Source organism: Octodon degus, unplaced genomic scaffold (genome assembly GCF_000260255.1).
Source record: "Octodon degus isolate 3935 unplaced genomic scaffold, OctDeg1.0 scaffold00283, whole genome shotgun sequence".
Lineage (NCBI taxonomy): Eukaryota > Metazoa > Chordata > Mammalia > Rodentia > Octodontidae > Octodon > Octodon degus.
The window spans coordinates 48618-54105 of NW_004524859.1; positions in this window are offsets into that span (position 1 = coordinate 48618).

Here is a 5488-nt window from a genome sequence, read left to right on the forward strand (position 1 = left end):
CACACACACACACACATTCCTGTATTCTTTTGTAAAAAAGACTAAAGTTACCAGAGTCCTTTTAAGGTTATTTTTAAATTTGCATATTTATTTTTATGCATTGTATTATATTTATTACACCACAAATATATACTTAATTAAAAGAAAGAAAACCAATTAAGAAAAGAATATGCCTCATGGCATCTTAGGTGTCTCTATTTTTCTAAATCAACCATCTCCCAAAACATAATCTGTTGTCCGAAGCAGAATCACATCGGGAGTTCTGTCCACTGCATTCTAATTGTGGAAAGTGGCGTTTTAAGCTGTGTTCAAAGTCAGCGATGCTGCAACAGATGAATCAGGTGGAGGCAGCTAAGCGCAATGACTGCCGGGAAGAGAGAAGCCGGCCTCTCTCGCTCTTCCCCCTCCTTGTGTCCTCCAAGGGTCTCTGGGCTGTCCTCAACTCTGTCTTCCTTTTTTAAAATTAATTTTATTGAGAAACAGATAGCAATGAGACAATTTCAAAACCAATTAATAGGACAGTTTCAATAATTAATACATTACATATTGTTATCTTCTTAGTGGTTATTTATAGTACAAGATGCAGACATGATATCCTGTCCACAAACACTATTAGAACAAATCCTTCTATTCACTGAATTAAGAGAAAGTAGCTGTATATCTATCCTAACTATTTTGAATATACCAGTACAGAACGGTCCTTCCTTTGTATCCCCTTTTTTTGTTTAGTTTTGTTAGAGATGGGTATTCCATTGCTATTTAAATATTGTAGGTGTGTGAATTCAGCAAAATAATCCAATAGAGTCCAGTAGTCCATAATAGTAGTGGGTTATCCGCAGGACTGGCAGTGTCAGAAGTTGTTGACTTGAGCCTTTTGCAGCTCAGCATATTAATATGGCTTTACTGTTTATACCTCATGTTTATACTTTTCTGCTGGATGGTTAAGACCAAGATAAAGCAAGACCTATCCAACAAGAAATGTAACTTTTGTGTCTGCCAAGGTCAGTCACATCCCCTCAGGATTTATCCTGTAGCCCTGTACCGCACTTTGCAGATCCTTCGTCAGTGTCAGCCGTGTGCATGAGTCACGGCCACTGCTTGGCCGATTTGCTCTCTGTGAAAGCCTGCGAGAACCCTTTTAGCAGTGATGGCACCACCTGAGTGTGACCTGTACTGAGATCAACGTGCGGCCATCTGAACCACCCTGCTGAGGGCCTCCTTGATCTCCTGACTCCTCAGACTATAGATCAGAGGGTTGAGCATGGGCATACAGATGACATAGACCACGCACAGCATCTTGTTCTGCTCCATGGCATGGCCAGAGCTGCGGTGCATATATACTGAGAAGCCCGTGCTGTAGAACGGGCCACTGTGGCCAGGTGGGAGGTACTGAAGGCCTTGGAAGAACGTCTGCCTGGGGATATTTTCATGATGACAGCTGCAGTGAGGCAATAGGATAAGAGGATAGCAAGGAAAGAACCAAGCGCAATGAAAACGGTCAACAGGAAGACAATCACCTGGCTGATGGAAGGATTGGAGCAGGACAGAGTGATGATCTGAGGCACATCACCGAAGAAATGTTGAATGACCTTTGGCCCACAATAGATGAGCTGAAAGCAAGACACTGTCTGGGCCAAGCTACTAAGGAAGCCACTCCCAAAGACCCCAGCCACCAGCACCCTGCAGAGACCTGGCGCCATGACGGCTGAGTACTGCAGAGGTCTCCCGGTGGCCACGTATCTGTCATAGGCCATGACAGCCAGGAGGCAGCACTCAGACAAGCCCCCCCAGGCCACGATGAAGTACTGCGTGGCACACACAGTGAAGAAAATGGTCTTTTTGCCACTGAAGAAGTCTGAAAGCATCCTTGGGCAGATGGACGAAGCATATGGGCCAGGGAGATAGCTCAGTTGAATAAGTACATGCCTGGAAAGCCCAAGGGCCTGAGTTCAATCCCCTGTTTCCACCAAAAAAAAAAAAGATAGATGACAAGCAGCTAAGAAAAAAGTACATAGGGGTGTGCAGGTGGCTTTCCGGCCTGATGAGGACAATAAGGCCCAGGCTCCAGGTCAGAGTCACAAGGTAGATCCCCAGGAAGACCGGGAAGAGGATGAGCTGCGTCTCTCTCCCATCCGAGAGTCCAAGGAGGACAGACATGGCCACTGAGGTGTGGCTGTTATTGCCATCCATGAGTCAGCTGCAAAGAAATGGCTTAGAGAAGGACATGGTGGTGTCCAGGAGAAGTAAAAATGAACATGAAAAATCGCATCTTCAGTCATGCGTCTGGCTGTGAGTACATCATAAATGCTAACTTGTGCCTTTCAATCAATGACCTTCACTGATGCCTTTGATTTTTTAATTAATTAAGTTTATTGTACAATTTAGATAGATAGATAGATAGATAGATAGATAGATAGATAGATAGATAGATGATAGATCACATTCATCGTAGGGAGTCTGTACCTGTACACTATACATACTGATGCTTCTGTTCTTCCCATTCCCCCTCCCTTAACCCCTCTTCCCCTCATTTACAAAAGCTGTGCTTCCATCTTTTTCCTTCTTTTCTCATATTTTTCCCTTCCTTTCCTCCTCTGAAAATTTTTCGTTTTTGGCAGAACCAGGGATTGAACTCAGGCCCTTGTGCTTGCCAGGGAAGCACTTATTCCACTGAGCCATCTCCCCAGCTCCTGAAAAATTTTCTAGGAGATGTATTATCATTCCACCTTTGGGAAAAAAGATGTCACAGAGGCATCGTTGTGATGGCTTCTCTTCTGTGTTGTCTTCATCTCCTACATTCCTAGGTCAGGAGGAACAAATCCATGGTGCCTGGGGATTGGACAAATTAGAGTACTGTCCCTTCTCTGCGAGGGGAGGTGGGCTCACCTGCTCAGGCCTGGCTCTGCCGCTCACTCAGTGCCTGAAGAAGCCTAAGTCATGCTGGGCTTCTCGTGCAAAATGCAGTTTATGGAGTAAATATTCTTTTAAACTTTTCAAGACCTGACACTGAGTTAGCCTGTAGCCACAGAGCTTGGCCCGCCCTGGATACTGTGTTTCTGCCTTCGCAGAGCCTGGAACAGTCGGAGAATAATGCACTGACACAAGCAGTGCCCTCACACAGGGTAGCTTCCGGATCAACATGACTAGCAGCAGCGAAGCTCCAGAGAAGCTGCATAAGACAAGAGGGAAATAGCCTTGACACTCCCTTCTTCCTGTATTCATCATTTTCTTTGTTCAAATCAGACTGGTATGAGTTGATTGTCCAGGATAATAATTCTTGGTCACCTTTGCGTCAGTGAGACTTTCAAAAATCTCTTAGAAGCTGTAGGCCTCTCTGTCAGGCTGTGACCACTTCCCACCTTTGTGTACAGTACTGTTGGAGTCTCGGTCACTCCCCTTCTCGATTGTCCCTAGGTCAGACAGTAGTTCAACAAAGGGGCTTGGCTTGAGCTGGAGTAAGTGTCAGAGCTGTTAGGTGATGACCCGAGGCTTGGAAAGGAGCACGAGTGGAAATCCTTTTCTCTTTTTCACTCTGCGGGCCATCCGGCAGAGGCAAAGTCCTCAGTTTTTCACACAGATGGTAGCCCACCAGAAGGATGTTTTTGCAAGAGCCTTGTACACGCTCTTCCAGGCACCGTTGTGTTCATGTCCTCTAGATAGTTAAGAGGAACTCCTGATGCAAACATAGCTTCCCTCAGATTAACTCAAGTTAGAGAGAAATCAAGGGTGGCTTTAAGAAGCAGAAAACATCTATCAAATACAGTTTGAGCGTGTCCAAGTGCAGAAATACAAACTCTCGGACACCTCCTTTGAAAAAGGTTATTATGTTCATGGACTAAATTATGTCTATCAGTGACAAATATGAGCCATAACAAGCCATCTAAATTGTTCTCCTCATCCCCTTTCTTGTCTCTTGGTTCTAAATATGAATAAGAGGAGAAAACATGCTTCAAAGCATGAATGTACTCTGGGGGAAGTGAGGTCCAGGTGCTCACTTCCCAGGACCAGATCCACCTCTGTCTTCAGGGAGTCCTGTTGGGTCACTGAGGGCATGACACTCCGGGAGTCCTTGTTTCAATGAGATGAGGGTTGTGCGTCATCTGGCCTCACACGCTGTCTCGCACACCCACCTCTCATACTCAGCCCCTTTGGACCCTAGGCCTTAGACTATGGGATTCACCAGATTCCCCCTGGAAAACACAGCCCATCCCATGACCCTCTTAGGTTTTGCTTTCTTCCATATCTCTGTTTGAGGGATTTACTTGCTTCTCATTAGTTTTGCTATAAAAAATGTATTTTAAATTTTATCTAGTGTTCTTCATAGTTTTTGGAAAAGGATAACCTACCACTTTCCCAAAACATGTCCATAATAATATTTTTATTAAAGTCCTGGTCATTCTTATCTATCACCAGCTAGTTTTTCTAAAATCCCCGGGTTCCTTGATTTTGTTTTTTTGCTCCTACTATGAATACCTTTGCCTAAAAAGCATGGCACAATATTATGTAGATAACATTTAAGTATGCCCTCTATTCCAGATGATATTCTGAATCTGGTTATGTTCTAATGGGCCCAACAGCCCTCTAAGATTTGGGCTCCTATTTCCTCATTTCATAGACAAGGGACTCTGGGTCAAAGGAATCTTCCTTTCGTGGAATCTTCATTCCACATGCACGAAGAACAAGCCATCCTTCCTGGTCAAAGCCAAGAACTCTGGCTACAGAGCCAGCTGTCAGGACTGCATGCCATCCACTGCCTCGTAAGGTCAGCTAAGTGCTACACTGATCTCATTGTTGGCAAATGCGGCACACAAAGAACTGCACTAGGTGGTTAGGATGGAGCAGGAGCTCCCCTCTGACCTGAGAGCCTAGGAAAATGAAAAGTGTACTCACAGAGACATCAGATAAGCAGGAATTAATGTGAACCACAAACATGATAGAGATACAAGTCAGCAGGTGAGCAGCAGATAAGGCGGGCAGGAAGTGCAACACTCCAGACTTTCTGACTTGAAAGACACCATTGCAGCTAGTAAAAAAGTACGAAAAGATCTCTTAAAAACAACTAGGATGCAGGAAAAAAAAATTCAATACCTGAAAGACAATGCAAAGATGAACAATGTGAGACAAATAGGCATCAATGAGAAGGAAGGAGTCAATACAAATGATATAAAAAGAATATGGGCAGAAGTAATAGCAGAAAACTTCCCCAATATGGGACAACAATCTGGCATTCAAGTAAGCGAAGCATATAGAATTCCAGATAACATCAACCCAAGTAAAACCACACCCAGACATACAATAATCAAGATCCCAGAAATTCAGCACAGGAACAGTATACTAAAAGCCACTAAAGAAAAGAAACAGATCACATTTAAAGGAAAACCCATCAGAATACAGGCAGATTTCTCTTCACAAACCATCAAGTCAAGAAGAGCATGGAGCAAAGTACTTCAAGTCTTCCAAGAAAAAAAAGAAAGAAAGGAAGGAAGGA